This window comes from Cydia pomonella, chromosome 21 (assembly GCF_033807575.1).
Source record: "Cydia pomonella isolate Wapato2018A chromosome 21, ilCydPomo1, whole genome shotgun sequence".
Lineage (NCBI taxonomy): Eukaryota > Metazoa > Arthropoda > Insecta > Lepidoptera > Tortricidae > Cydia > Cydia pomonella.
The window spans coordinates 5,190,505-5,207,697 of NC_084723.1; the positions used below are offsets into that span (position 1 = coordinate 5,190,505).

The window sequence follows — 17,193 nt, forward strand, 5'->3', positions numbered from 1 at the left end:
AAATCCAAAAAAAACTATATGTATTTCTATAAGGTTTGAGGTATCTATCAGACCTGGATCTAGACACAGATGTTTCTTAACAACCTTACTTTCTACAAACTTATCAGGACAAATCTATTACGGCGAGTGTTCCATCGAATTGCTCGGATTAATCCTTGCCGCCTCTTTTCGTCAGCGCTCTACGCTACAACATTTTTATTTTCACCACTTAGATGGTTGGCAGTCCTCAACTGTGCATTTCTCTAGAAACTACCTGCCTCATACAGCTAAACTATGAAATGATCTGTCGCCTGCGGTATTTCCGGACCAATACGACATTTAAAACTTTAAGAAAACAGCGTATTCCAATCTTAAAGGCCAGCACCAAACTTACAACCCCTATGGTTTAGCAGGTGTCCATGGGCGGCGGTAATCGCTTACCATCAGGTGTGACGTCTGCTCGTTTGCCTCTTATATCATAAAAAAAAAACAAAGAAGAAAAATCTCGCGCGTTCAATAGTTCCGTTTTGGTCAACATCAGTAGTTCCACTTCATTAAATGCCACTAGTGGGAATGAAAAAGCTTAAGGTATTGATGAAAATCCAAAATGACTATATGCCTATAAGATTTGAGGTGTTCCCTCGCTTCCTCATGGAACCCATCGTCAGACCTTTACCTTGACACAAAGGTTCCTAAAAACCTTGGTACTTGAAACTTACTCGCTACAAACTTAACAAAGAAGACAAATCACGCGCGTGGAAGAGTTCCGTTTCTGATCAACATCAGCAGTTCCACTTCACCAAATGTACTTACTTACCACCCATTTATTTGAAACAGTACCTAGGTACTCCATTTTGATGCCGCCAGCTTGAAACTTCAATGGCCTCAGTGTCCGATGAACAACTTAAAAATGCTGAAAGTAATAACAATTATAATAAGTTGGGGAGTAGCAACCTTACACACCCGAGTGCTCCTGGGGAGTTCTGTTACCGGACATACAATAATAATAACAATAAATAAATATTATAGGGACATTCTTACACAAATTGACTGAGTCCCACGGCAAGCCGAGAAGGCTTGTTTTGTGGGTACTCATACAACGACATAATAATATATAATATACAAATACTTAAATACATAGAAAACATCCATGACTCAGGAACAAATATCTGTGCTCATCACACAAATAAATGCTCTTACCGGGATTCAAACCCAGGATCATCGACTTACTAGGCCAAACCGGTCGTGAAAAAAAGAGCAAAAAAAAAAAGAAAAATATGTCAAAAGAAAATGCGATTTGGAAACGTTATTCGCCACTTAATATATTATTATATCTGGTTCACAGCATTTATTTGGTGCTGATATAATGTCTGCAATATTACCCGAGTACATTAAAATATGAATAAATTATCATAAATTCAGAAGATGGGCCCAATAACAGTTCATTTTTACATGGAAAAATGGCTTTCATGTAAAATGTTTGTCAGACATATTTTTGGAAGTATAGTACAATCATTAACTTAGAAATATAGGTAACATTTCACGAATAAAAATACGGTAACACATATTTTTAATTATTTTTTTAACTTATCCTACGCAAAATAGAATTGGAGAAACTGACATAGGGACTATCATTCGACACGACACGTATAGTAAAGTATGAATCCGCTCTAAGTCCCCTTACATAGACAGTGGGAAGTAAAATAATTCTTGTTCTGAAAACAATAAAATGTAAAATGATTAGGTAGGACAATCCAAACTTCTAAGGTCGCGTAGATCAGAAGTAGATATGAATTTGTTCGACAATACGATAGGAAACTTTTCAGCATTTACATTGGCGCATTTTTTTCTGGAATACTATCTAAATTGCACTTTGTATATATGCTATATTTTTTATATAATTTGGAGCCTTTATTTTCCATGGAGTCGAACGCTATATAGCAGCTATACGAGAAAAAATAATACTTTTATCTTACCTACCCCATGAATAGTGAAGATCATCAAGGAGCATACTCTTGAGATCAATGGAATGGAGTGCCTTTCGATTGGAGAAAATTATAGCGTATTAGAAATATACTATTTTGTAATTACAATGTTGAATATTTTAAATTGCGTGTTTTGACAATTATTGTTGACAATATTACATTCAGAGTCATCTTGACATAACTTTAGAAATCCATAAACTAGTCTATACTTTTTAAAATGATGGAGTAAGACTGACGAGATTACCGCTATGTATAAATGTTTTACGTCAAGTAGAATTTTGCTTTAGAGCGACATCTGGCGTTGAGTAGAAAAGTTAAGGCGTAATTAACTACAATTAATTAACTCATTAAATGGTTTTATTTTGGTCCCTGCAACGATTTGACCCCAGTTATATTATACGAAAAATAGCTTATAAAAATACTTTTCACATGATATACATGGCATTTGTATACACTCTTATTTCGCTGTGTATCAAGTAATTTTTAGAATGACGATTTTTTTAAACTGTACATTGTGTCCCTTTAAATACTTTATCATTGGTGTTGATACAAAAAACATAAAGCATTTTTTATATTCTTTCGAATAAAATACGCTAAAACTTTTTATATCCCGCGTATAAGGAAATATAACTGCTTATATGCGCAACTTCTTTTTTTATATAGCTCGGTCCCTGCAAGTGGTCCAAGGTTGGTGCCATACAATAAAAAAATACTACGATTAAGAGCTTTAAAACGACATATGTCTCAACAGTATACATCCATGGGACACTCCCCATACAAAAGTGCCCATTGTCCTTTGTGTCGGATAGTCGGCTTTAACTGTTTAAATTTCATAACAATGTTTGCATGCATGTAAGCATAAACACGTTATTTTTGATAGCCCCACAGAAATAAGTCAGGAGCTGCAAAGCTTGGGGAATTTGGGTGCCAATCACTGGCACCTTTTCTCGAAATGAATCGAGTAAACAACGTGCTTTAAACAACAGCCGTAGTTTAGCAGCAGGCGTAGCTTTAAGTATGTGACGTTCATAAGCGCATTGTAATATGCCTACTTGGAAAATAAACTATATAGCAAACCGCGTAGATGACACCAACGGTCAAACGTCTACCGCGTTCAAATTACCCGCGCGCGCCTCTCGCGGACAACTCCCGGCGCGCTACACGGAGTAGAGCGAAAGCCATCTATCTCACTCTAACGTTAGGAGTAGTAATGTCGTCCCGCTCCCGCGCAACAGCATGGCGGCGGGTTCTGTCTTGTCGGTCGACACACTCTATCGCGCTCTCGATAAACTTGTTAAAATAATTAATGTAAAACTGTAGATTAACTGATTATTGGGCTTAAATCTCTAAATTGTGTGTAAAGTAACCTGTGAGTGTACGGATTGTTGTGTTAGTGGTCAAATAGACTGATTCTAAACCTACACGTCTGTGTTATTTCATCAATCCCTGAGAAACCCTCTCATAACTATCTTTATCTTTAACATAAACATTTGTGAAAAAATTGCTTGCTGCTAGAGGTAAACATTTGGCAGAAATTATTTTCGTAGCGAGTGGTTCTAAAAAAAACAGTACGATTGGCAGACTTAACGCCTTGAGGCATTCTCAACCAGTCAACCAATTGGGCTAAACAGAAACAGGGAATCTTGAGCGTTGCGTGAGTTTCAAGGTATGAGAGTTAAGCTGCCGTAGGTTCAGAGAGAGGTGCACCCCAGAGGTGCAAAGGGCCTTCACAAGCTCGCGCCACGCCTTCCTATCTTCAGCTCGTCCTCTGGCCTCGCTCCAGCTCAACCCGACCGCTCGTAGCACCTCTGGGGTGCTTTAGGACAACAACACAGGTTCAGAGAGCGGCGTTTTCGTAAAAGTAGAGTCAGACCAAGCTAAGTTGGCAACGACTTTGATAGCCCAGCCTGTGCAAGTGTTAAGTTAACGTCATAATTACATAGCAGTTTGACGTTTAAAATAAAACTCACTGTCTGAGCTGTAAAAATCGCTGCCAACTTATCTTGGTCTGACTCCAGCCAAAAAATTAATTGGCAATCTCCGAGTTTGCGCAATCATCTCCTGGGATTGGGCAAACTCGGCATTTAGGAAAAAAGGAAGGTTTTAAAACGATTTCCACCTTACTGGAAATTTAATCCTAAAAACTTTTTTTTTGTTCTAATTTGATTGGAAGAGAGACCTCAGCAGTGGGTGATAAAGGGCTGATATGACCAGAATTTGATTGGCCTAAATTGTACAGTTGCGCTGTAGTCGCGCCTAGGCAAACGAGAAAAGTGCACGTGCTAAGGAAGCTACTTACCCTACAGAAAGAAACACACCGCACACTCAAACAGAAAGAAACAAGCTTATGTTCATAAGTTTCATAACGCACACCCAAACAGAAAGAAACAAGCTTATGTTCATAAGTTTCATAACGCACACCCAAACAGAAAGAAACAAGCTTATGTTCATAAGTTTCATAACGCACACCCAAACAGAAAGAAACAAGCTTATGTTCATAAGTTTCATAACGCACACCCAAACAGAAAGAAACAAGCTTATGTTCATAAGTTTCATAACGCACACCCAAACAGAAAGAAACAAGCTTATGTTCATAAACGAGTGCAACAAAGATGAACGGATTGCGAACATTAATCAACAAAACAGATTCTTTCGTCGGTAATGCTAATGAAATAAACATGGAACTGACTTTTGTACCTACTCATTAGGCATGAATATAACTTATTTATACTCAGTAGAAAAAGGCGTGAAATTCAAAATACCTATAGATAGATTTTTCTCGCCTATATTTTTCAAATTTGCAGCTTTTTCTACTGACAAAGAAAGGCTTGTCAGATTATATAGTTATATATATATTACTAGTGGCTCTTTGAGTATGTAGACCTCGCGAGTATAGCTTAAAACTCAAATAATGTATGGCTCTCCGTTAAACACAAACACACAGCATCGCCAAAAAAAAATATATCCTCAAACCTGCTCGCAAAATTTAACGAGAATCAAATCAAGGGGAACGTCTTACGAAACGTAGACCTTCGCTATCGCTCGGTTAATTAAGAGTCCGCAGCAAGCTCGGCCGAATTTCACCTTCGCATACAAACGGAGTTTCGTTCTCATTTTAAAACTACATGTTGGATTGTAATAAAACTTTGCACATACAATGACATATGTAAGGTATATCTATGCCTGTAATTAGTTTATATAGCTCCAGCTTATAAAACAAACGAAATAGAGCAATAACAAGTTTTGTATGAAAAACTTAAATTCGCTGTATTTTTTAACTATGGTATCTGAAGCTACATAATTTTTTTACAGGTATAGGTATAGGTTCGCTTTTTAGCGATAAGACCGCCTGTTGTTTACCTCTTCTTTATGTTTTGTATTATTTGTAATGTTTCTGTATTGAGGTGTGCAATAAAGAATATTTGTATTGTATTGTATTGTATAGGTACCTTATCCTATTGTAAGTACAAAGCCTCAGAACAATCTAGCTAGTCGTTTTAAAGTAAAAGCGTAATAACTAACGTTTGTCTGGAGGGCTTGCTGCGGACTCTTAAGACTCCCTCCTAGGTTTGCGATCCTAACGAAATAACGATACTTTTTGTATGAAATTCCATTTCGGGAGAAAACGGTTTCCACTAACTAAATCTTCACAAATCACCTTTTTTTTGATGTCGATCGCTTGATTTTGATGTTGATTTTAGGTTTCTCTTTTTTTTAATATATTTTATTTACTTATACATTTTTGTTTTGAAAATTTCGTAAAAAGGATAACCTATAAACCTAGTTTTTCATTGTTTCAATAACATACTAAAAAATTATGTAGAATGGAAAATATTTAGAAGTGGAAAATCATTTTCTTATTTGTATGGACGTGTATATACGTGCTATACCTCCCGCTTAAGTGTAAGCCTTCTACGCTGACGTTGTTAAGTTACCGTATTAATACGTACTCGCACCCGCAACCAGCAATTTTCCGACAGGGGATAGCTATCACCCTTTATAAGGCCACGTATTCACAATCACATCGCTAACCGAGCGGCCGAGTCGAACCCGCAGAGCGACTAATGCAGTGGTGGGCAAACTTTCTTAACTCTTCAAGTGCATATGTCGTTTTTGAGTTGTTGAAATTTTGATTTTATTTCAATTAATCAAATTTGAAATTCATTTGACGTAATCGGTCGGGAGTCGACGGCCTACCCCTCCAAGGGTTAATGGCGGGCAGAAAGTTTAAAAAAATTCAGAGGAGGGCTAGAATTGCAGCATAAATGCATTTTTATAATTTCACGGTCTATGTCCTAATTATTATGCCGTAACTCTTCGCGACGCTGGTCATCTTACAGGGCAACGCGTGTCGTCTCACGGGCGATGCTACTTATGTCGTCTTACGGGGCGACACCATGTCGTCTCATGGGACGACACCATTACGTCTCACGGGCGCTGCTTTGTCGTCTCACGGGGCGACACAGTTACAAACGCGTACTGAGAAGAAAACAGCCGAGCGCTGGCAACCGGGCGACATTGGTATTTGAGTGGCGCTAAAAATGGCATTGAGAAATTCACCTAACTTAGTTCTAAAGAATAATTGCCTGCCGCCGCCCGAATTATCATTTGAAACTAAAGCAACTTGGTTCGACGCACATTACAGAAGGTCTTGTTTGGACTTGGACTCGTGAAACTTGTGAAATATTTTAACTAGGGCTGTCGTTTTGATGTCAACTTTTAGCTGATATCCTGTACTATCATTTAACAATAAAAAAAGTACAGGTCAACGACCTCATTATCAAAAAAAAATGTAAAAAAAAATATCTGTGACATTTATGCATGAAATGTATGCCATAATTCATAAGCTATCGAATGATCATTATTTTTTTATTGTGCGATAGGTAAATGGACAGATAATGGTACATTAACCAAGTGCAGTTGTGTTTGGCGCCATAAAACTTTAAATGGCTGCATTTTTGAAATGGTTAAGAAAAAACAGGTATGGGGGGTGATTTATCGATAAAATTCATCGTACTATAACGTGGTTGACGGCTCCACTATACGTGTACAAACACATTGTATATCTATTAACATCGTAAAATATTGCAGGTTACTAAAAAACATCCTATCCTATAATATCATTGTTTTACCTGCATTGGTTCTTTTAAGTGTTTATCTCAACTATACGAAACACACCCTCAATAATATTTCGCTAGCGGTGATGCTATCACATCTTCCGCTTTATAAGATTACTTACAGGATACAGACGTAGAGATTCGTTTATACTTTACGACTTTAGGCGGTATTTATTCGCGCCTTTTGGTATTCATATTATTATTTACAAAAACAATACTTAATCGCGAGTAAAACTAAATAATAATCCGTATTATTGAAAATTAAGGATTTAACAAATGGAGACGCCTTGTCTGTAATTTTCTGTACAAAACAGTCTGCCGATTTTTGCGGGGGAGGGAAGGGAGGGGAAATGTATGGCTATTCGTACGTAACTTACAAATGGCCTTGTCCATACAACACATATGACCATTGGACGAGCTTTTCGACAAAGGAGTAAGCTCTTAAAGGTGACTCCAGTGGTTGACTGGTAGAGAATGCGTTAAGGCATTAAGTCCACCATTTGTACTCAATATTTTATGTGCAATAAAGTGTAAATAATTCCTCCAAGTCATGCAGCGCTGATAGACTCCTACGTGCTTACAGTTACGCCACCCGTCGCGTACGGCGACTTTCGGTCGAGCTAGTCGGTCCGACGTACTTACGTCGGTTGACTGACACGCGTGGTGTTTGTATACAAGCGTTAAGTGTGACGCTTGGTAAGCTAGCGCGTCTGCTACGCGCTGATCGTCGGTCGTTTATCGTGTCGTGTCGTCTAAAGGCGTTCAGAACGCTATCTAGTCGCTAAATAAGCGTCAGCTCGCTGATAGCTCGGTAATTGCTTCAACTATCTGATCTAAACATAGTTTGACAGGCGTTTTCATGTTAATACAGTTATTAGGATGCCTCGATACGGGTTGGGAAGCAATGCTGCTAAATAGTTGGGAAGTGGCTATTAGTTTATGGAGTAGATTATATAAATATTAATATAACATTCGAGCGCACTGAAAACAGGTAAAATTTTCATACAGTATTATATACCGCATTTTCTTTAATCTGTAGATACGTATATTCACTGGTGACATTTTCATACAGAATGACCGCATTTTTTTAACCGACTTCAATTTTATACACGGAGGAGGTTCTGTATTCGGTTATGGCTATTGTTTAATCTGTAGATTTTATACATTTTGGCTGATCAGATCGGAGGCATGTTTTCTGTGGGAGAGCAAATTTTTTTTTCTCAACTTCGGGATTGATCCCGTAGGTAGTCAAGATTATTAGTATGACCTTTATTATCATATCATATATTTATTGCGATCATGTTGGTACCAACAAATACAGGTGAAACTTACAAAATTAAAGCACAACATGAGACCCTGTTAGGGTATTGCAAAACTATAACTGCTATATATTCACCGAGCGTTAGCGGAGGTCTCTGTTTCAGCTTGGGCAAAAATACTTTCTTATATCCGAATGTTCTCTTCTACACGTCACAATTCTTAAACGTTTCTCGTGATATTTTGTGAGCAGGTTCGATGATTAGTTTTTTTTATACTACGTCGGTGGCAAACAAGCAAACGGCCAGCTTGATGGTAAGCAGTCTCCGTAGCCTATGGACGCCTGCAACTCCAGAGGTGTTACATACGAGTTCTCGACCCTAATACTCCGCACCCTCGTTGTGCTCTGGCAACCTTCCTCACCAGCAAGAACACAAAACTATGAGTAGGGTCTAGTGTTATTTGGCTGCGGTTTTCTGTAAGGTGGAGGTACTTCTCCAGTTGGGCTCTGCTCTAGATCTAGAATGATATCCGCTGTGCTGTGCCCTACCACACAAAGCAGCTTGACATTCACAGTGCCCATACCTCTCTTTTGAACGTAGTTTAAGAGACATACCCAGGTCCGACTTTACCGATTTTACTTACTTTACCGATAGTTTTTTGTCGATCCAGTTTTTGGATTTGTTTTCGATATTGCGGTCATTGCGAAGCCATAAATTTATTCAGTTTTAAGTTATGCGAAGTCTACAAGTCACAGAGCCACTAGTAAATATTTACTTATTCACAGCGTACAATATTGTTAAGGGTTAAAGAAACATAGGGATGGCCGAATTTTAATACTAATTTCTCCGACATTAGGTACAATATATAACTTACACTCAGTGTGGAGGGCGTTAATTCCTCTAGTTTGTCGCCGGCAAATATTTGCCGGCCACTCGCGGCAGCCACTCGCTAACATTCAACAACTTATCTACTGCCAGATATCGAAGAATGTAGATAAGATTTATTAATGAAACTAAACTAAAACGGTTTTATTAAAGGTCTTGGAACACTACTTAGTTGTAACTTTTACGAAATCGATAGTTAAGTTTTTGGAAAAATCGCGAAACGTCTGGCTGACGTAACTGGTGACCGAAGAGCTGGCGGCTTCCTCGCACAACGTATCAGTATTGCGATACAACGAGGAAATGCCGCCAGCATCCTTGGTACAATGCCTCAAGGGCCTATTTTAGATATAAGCTAGTTATAGTAATCATCTGTATATATCCATTATGTATATTGTTATTCTCAATAAATAGATTAATTTCGGGTAAAAAGTAAAAAAAAAGTACGTAAATTACTGCCTTCTTTTATTTAAATAAGTAGTGAAACTGCTGCTTAAATATACTTTCTGGATAGCTAATTAACAAATAAATGAACTGCTAAATAAATATTTCCTACAAAACATAGCACTTTATCTACCAGTTAAGCTTATTTTAAAGATTGATTGACTAACGATGACTTTATTCGTCAGACAAGTGACAAGTAGCTTATCCAGGACTTTACTTGGACATTGTGAAACAGGATCTTAGATAAATTAAATATAGCATTATAAGTTATAAAATAAATTAAATATAATTTATTAAACACAAAAACATGTTTTGTTGAAATCAAAATGACACATTAAAATTGTTTAAAACTGTATGAAGTAGGTAAGTACCTTAGGTAGTCCAAAACCAAAGTTCACGTCTCATAAGCTCCAAGCTACTTTCTATTACCGCACCGCCCGCCGTCGGCAGGGTGTTCAGCTTCACACCCTAGAACTAAAATGATCGAGCACTGTGCGGGTTAAGAGGAACTTACTCCCGCGGACGCTCCGGTTGAGCTAGCTGCCGAGGTTGTCCCGAGGGTATGAGGTTCTTCAAAAAACTAGTGTACAGATTTTTAAACGCGCAACGCGCATTGAACACCTCTGGAGTTGCAGGCGTCCAAATGCTACGCCGTAGGGAAACTGCTTACCATCAGGCGGGTCATAATGCTTGTTTGCTACCGTCGGGTATTAAAAATATTGTCGTTGATTCTGTGCTAGCTCTATAATCGACGTTTTCAAGTAACGATTTTACCTAGAAAAAATTCTAGCTACTTTATGCCCACCTTGAACTTGCCTTGCGTTTCCTGTGGACCCATGCGTCTTTATTGAGTAGTTAAGGGCCCACCTGAGCCCAAATTGCTGGTTTAACGGCTCCCCAAGCTGTTAAGGCGGCGCTTCCAGATTTATTACTTTTATGGCACTGGTAAATTTTACGCACTTGAAACTCGAGTGTTAATTATGCTACCGAATTCGTTTGCGAACTAAAAAAGAAATAAATTTGAATAAGCTGCTTGGATGTCGATAATCTATTTTATACATCTATGAAACAGCGTTTTTAATCAATAAAATCAATTTATTTACAAGCATTTTTTAGTTAATTAATTATAGATTGTGTTATTATATATTATAGGACATTATTACACAAATTGACTAAGTCCCACAGTAAGCTCAATAAGGCTTGTGTTGAGGGTACTTAGACAACGATATATATAATATATAAATATTTATAAATACTTAAATATATAGAAAACACCCATGACTCAGGAACAAATATCCATGCTCATCACACGAATACATGCCCTTACCAGGATTTGAACCCGGGACCATCAGCTTCGTAGGCAGGGTCACTAACCACTAGGCCAAACCGGTCGTCAAAGGACGCGTATTCACGAAGACGCGTGCCTTGACTTGTATTGTCATGTTATAAAAGGTTAGATTTGACAAATCTGCGCGTCATCGTGTTTGACACGAACTATAGTAGGTAATTAAGTAGTCAATTACAATATTTTCTGCTTTGTCCTAAGGTTGGCTGGTAGAGAATGCCTCACGACATTAAGTTCCTCTTTTCTACATAATGTTTTTCTTTTGAGAAATTAAGTCTCAATAAATAAATATGCCGTAGTAGCTGAAATCTAAGTACCTAAACTGGAAGGAATCGAGGTCTATGGACGCTCCGCCAAAGGTAACTATAGGTCAATACAGGCCTACACAGATTTAAATGTCTCAATGTTCTTAACACATTCACTGCCATCGTTTTCGTAGCGCTACGCTAGTAGTCTATCCCAGCGATTTCCCACTTTGTAACGGAAAGCGACTACGAACAGAGAATGGAGTACCCGCCGAGCGTAACATACACATAAAAATATATACTTTTTAATATGCCCACTATTGTAATCAAAAGATTTTAATTTATTCCTATTCTACTTATAACCTAGGTAATGTTCAAATATAAGTATTCATTTTCTAACTTAGATAATATTTTGATCAAGCCCGGCCATTCTTCCAACGTATGAATGTAGACCACGTTCATTCAGCTCTGCTTTTACAATTCCATTGAAATAACTGAGATCTAAAAATAGTGCAACCTCCCAAACCCTCCCGGGGAACTCGATAGTCCCGATATAGATTTAATACAACTTATTGTCTTTTCTTTGTTGTGGGACTTAGTCAATTTGTGTAAGAATATCCCTATAATATTACGAGTATTTCCTTTATTCATTGAAAATCTTAGGTTAGGATATTTATAATATGAATATAAAAGTAAAAAAAAAAAAAAATACAAAACAATATTTATTTAATTATTTATTTAAATTTTATTGCACACATAAAGAAAAATGTACAAATGGCGAACTTAATGCCAAAAGGCATTCTCTAGCAGTCAACCATTGGGGCAAACAGAGACATTTGTGTATGTTGGTGCAGGAAAAAATAATAAGGAAAAAATTAAACACACATAACACACAAAATACATATAAACACATTGTAAAAAACTTAACCTAGTGTGCCGCCAGCAGCGGGGCAGGGCCCAAGCTGCCGGTGGTCAGGGCTGCAGAGAGAGGAACCGCCGCCGGACTATCCGCGCCGTGCCTAAGATCACCGCCTTCTGCATCTGACCCTTGATCCAATTATTATTATTTTTAATAATTTGTCTGGGAGATTTCGGTAGGTACAAGATTGGCCAAAGTGGACGCGAAGCGTGTCGAGTTAAAGGCCCGACCACCAAACTACAATTTTGTCGGAGATGTGCTGACCTGCGGTGAGTGTGGCCGTACATTTACTGCCAAAATAGGCTACATCAGCCACCTGAGAGCTCACTATCGTCGGTCGCTCTCACAAGCCAGTACAAACTCAGCCGCCGAGGCCGAAACCGGCCAGGACGGGATGATGATGATGATGAATTTGTTACGGTTTTGATATAACCTTGAAGATCACTCATGCTGATTGGTGCATGCGGAATGAAATAAAAATGGTACGGTACGCGATACTCACGCTCATTAGCTCATCACCAAGACCGTTAAGGTCGTGTCAAAACCAGTTCAAAATCATAAAAACTTGTTAAATAGGAATCGAGTTCCAGACCGGTTCTGTTTTGATTATTTGATAAGGTTTCCATCTTATTTTGATACGGCCTTGAGTCGTGTCAACAGGCACAAATAAGTGCGAGCGCGATTTGTAGTCCAAGATCCCAGAGCCGCCAAACTTTACCTGTTTACTCATGAATAAAATGTGTGGGATAATGTAGTGTTAGTATGTACTTTTCATGACTGCATACGTGCTATACTTATATTCTCACTCTTGTTTTTTATATATGATACTTAAAGTTAGAATATTTTTTGACGGCTTTAAAGCGTCTGGTAAAGGCTACCTTCCTTCTTCTTCCTCGCGTTGTCCCGGAATTTTTGCCACGGCTCATGGGAGCCTGGGGTCCGCTTGACAACTAATCCCAAGATTTGGCGTAGGCACTAGTTTTTACGAAAGCGATTGCCATCTGACCTTCCAACTCAGAGGGTAAACTAGGCTTGGTTGGGATTACAAACCAAAAAGGCTACCGCCGGCGGAAATGGTCAGGCAATGTTGATTATCAATTTTTGACAATATTTTCTAAAACATACATAAAAATCAGTCATGGGAGTTTACGAAAAGTTAGTCAAATTTTTATCTATCTTTAGTACCTTGTACCGGACAAATGGCCGTCGAGCCAAAATAGCAAGTATGCAGACATTAAAAGTGCATATTACCTACTAACACTTTATTTTCACATGTATACATTTTATTCATGAGAATGTAAGTAAGGTCTGGCAGCTCCTATCTTGCTCTATTGCCCGATAGACGATTGATTTTGATTTTGATTGAAGGAATGTTACATTACAGCTGTTTAAAAAACATCTTATATGTGTGTATGGCCCACTCACACGTGCATAGCGTAGTTAATAAGTATTTTCTCCTTACATTACAAGCTGTAATGAGTTTTTATAGGTAGGCAAGTAGTACCTATCCCTCTTCCTAAAATGAGAATTCTATTTTTTTATGATATAGTAGGTAACCAAGCAAAACGAATATAAAAATGTTTTATTGGACTCCACTTTAGGTATGTGATTGCAATACACCTCAGGTTACAATTAAAAGTAATTTCTTTACTACCACTATTTCAAAGTATTTTAAAGCGATATATAAACAGTAAAAGTTTGATGGAAAGCGCAGCGAGGTGATAAATGAAGTGTGTTCTTGCAGACGATAGCCGACACTAAATATAATATGTCTTCGCCACAGACCACGGAGTAGAAAGATGGACAGAGGCAGAATCATTTAGGATGCCAAATGCAGGATGTAAAACTAAGAGTCACGTTTTTTTCTTAGACTTCCACTTGTTACCAAAGAGAATTGATTGTAATAGAGAGGTTACAATCAATTCTCTTTGGTAACAAGTCGATTTCGCTACTGCAATAAAGGTTGGACAACTAATGTGCAAAAAGCGTAACTTTGTTGCCGATGAATCCGACGACGTCAACCAAAATACAGACTGTTAAAAATTAAAAAATGTCCTGTTGTTAAAGGCATAGAAACATATTAAAAAAAATTGTTTCCCTTGTATTGTTTACCCATTTGTATTGTTTTATAAAACCAAAAAACTAAACATTACAAATGCCAGCAGAGGACACGCTATTTCAATTTCAATGTATTTATTTCAGGCTCTGGGTTCATAAAGTTGTTGGTGTTGCAAGTACTTAATTAAGGAGTTAGTGCCTACATGCTATAAATATATTCAAATAATAAACAATAATCAAAACTAAGCAACATAAAAAAATACATTAAAACAAGGACTATAAGGACTTTTTCATATATTTTGATAAATTATTCCGCGCTCCCACACATATACCTAATACTTATCGGTTTCAAGCCACACGGCTCACCCTCGCTACACAATAAGTAATAGTATTCTAATACCTTCGCGTCGCGTGTAAATACGAGGAAATCGCTATTTTATGAAATCATAATTTTGTCTTAGCGACTTTCTCTCTGCCTGTTTTACAACTCTGTGGTCTTCGCTATATCATCAGCCGCAGACTGTGATTCCGTATGTATAAAACATGATTTCATTCAGTTTTACTCGCGTATTTCTGATTTCGGAGAGCCTTGGTCTTCAACTATCCATTTTCAAGCACTGATACCGTTTCGCACTAATGGTGCGGCGGTTAATAAAAAAATAAAGGTAGATATTGCAAATATTTCACTCGCCTTTTATTGTAGAGTCCTACTTATAGCAGATTTTTTTTTAATAACTTCTTCTTTAATATAAATATTGAAATTTGTCCTTTTTAGTCGCTATTACTCTTGCAAACTGGACATTTTCGAATAACGCGTTATATTCCCAGAACAAAACTTCATCATTTCTCATCTACTCAAAGGTTAACTATATAGAAGAAATCCCTTAAAGGTATTAGTTCGCCTTTATGTTTTGTGTTTTGTACAATAAAGTGTATAAATACATACATTCAAAAATTTGGTAAGTAATCAAATTCAATTCTTTATTAAAATGGTTACTTTTTTACTGAACAACTCCAGGATACAGATCCCTCAATAAACACTAGTCGGAGAGTTCATGCGAAAGCGAATCCCGCTAAAACCTGAAAATTAGTTTCTGAGGTTCCAGCGTGTGAGGATTTATTTATACTTAGCGAAAGGGGCAAGTAACTCCGCAGGATGCTTCTATGCTCCAATATCCCGGCGTTCGTTATAAAGCGACATAAAAAGGCCAGTAAATCTGTCTCGGACACTAAGTGCTACGCGAGACGCTAACGCCATATCTGCACGTACTTTTGACATTCAATACTTACTCTAAAAGGACCTGCAGAAAAAATATAAAACTAGTGGCTCCGTCACCCGTAGACTTCGCAGACCATGGGCTTCAAAAACTTGATAATTAATAATAAGTTATTATCGTGCGTAATTTTATTATATCGAGGAGGAGAGACAGGCACAATGATTGTCGATTTGCGGTAAATGCCCAGAAGCACTAACTAACAAACTAGCTAACTATATCGAGCCAACTTTAACATTTTAAGGTGTCGCTTAATTAAGGGGCCCAGTGATTCTGTTTTAATTAAACTTTAATTAAACAATTCTGCCATAAAAAATGTATGAAAATAAATTGACCCATCAATAATTCTGCTTTGGAAGGGTCTTTATACGTTTTATCTATTAGTTTTAAGTATGTTAAAATATGGCGGTCAATTTTTTTTACTTTCAGGTTACTTTACATTTTTTTATTTGTATGAGATTATTGCAAATCATAAAATCATAGCGACCGCTAAATCATTAGCAAATGAGTTTAAATTTGCATAATATATAACAAAATATAATATTTTTTATTCGTAAACACAAACAAGACACGTTACATTACATAATATAACAAAAACAAAGTAAGTATAAAGTGGCACGAAATGGCCTCATCTCAGCATGTTGCTGGTGGCTTCCAGCGCTGATCTTCCGATGAGACCATCAAGTGAGAAAAATCACGAAAGGTAACAGATAAGAAGAAGAAATACATAAAATAATATACAGTGAACAAATTGAAAAATACATAAAAGATAACGACTAAATTAAGTAAAGATTATTTATATGCATCACTAATCATGGAACATTTAAGAGAAAAATTGGAGTATTTTTAATATTTCACCTACATCTGTAAAATTCCTACCGCTTTATGCTTTAGAAGTTGAATCTGCAATTCGTCCTCTATGTTTTCTAAGTATTTAATCAAAGCTACTGCAATTGGTTTCTATATTATTTACCAATTAAAACTATGGTTTTTTGCTCCAGTCATGGGATGTATGGCGTCATGAATTTTCAAACTAACAAATATCAATGAAAAATTAAATTTAGCAGCTCTTTGGCTCTTGTTTATGGTAAAACGTTGTCAGCGTTTAAAAACTGACGGTAAATACTTGTTTTACAGGATTTGTCTATACAATCCCATTACTGGTGCCTGTTAGTAAAAGGGGTGTTTACTATATATCAAAATAATAAAGGGAGCCTTGTGAAAATAAAATCTATTCCACTTTTTTTTCTCCATACAAAGGTGGACCACCCTGCTAAATATGTGTTCAAAACGCAATGGTCTCTTACGTATTTCTGTTTCTAATCTTAATTGCCAAATAGTTTAAGCGAGCATGAGCAATGCCAAATTTTGTGTTGGCGAGTGGTATATGACAATAAATTAACTTGTAATTACTGGACACGGTGAAACATGTCTTACACAATGAGCTGTTTCGTAAGCTCGAGACAAAGGCAGGGTGGTGAATAAGTGGGCTCTGACCCTTACAATATTACATGCAAGCGACACAGGAATACAGTAGGACGGCTTTAACAGGCCGGGACACTTCGACAAGATCCAGTTACCGCAAGTAAAGGCTTTTCTAACAGATCTTTACGAAACTGTTGGACCAGCAATGTACGGGAAATTGTCATTGTTATTATGACTATTGCCACAGTGATGGAACGGGGA

General features: G+C 37.3%; 1 protein-coding gene across 1 annotated transcript in view; it reads left to right on the plus strand.

Annotated features, from left to right (window-relative positions):
* LOC133529575 (ubiquitin-like domain-containing CTD phosphatase 1) overlaps nucleotides 1-17,193 on the plus strand; it is a 275,695-nt gene that overhangs the window by 67,315 nt on the left and 191,187 nt on the right. The window lies entirely within an intron of this gene.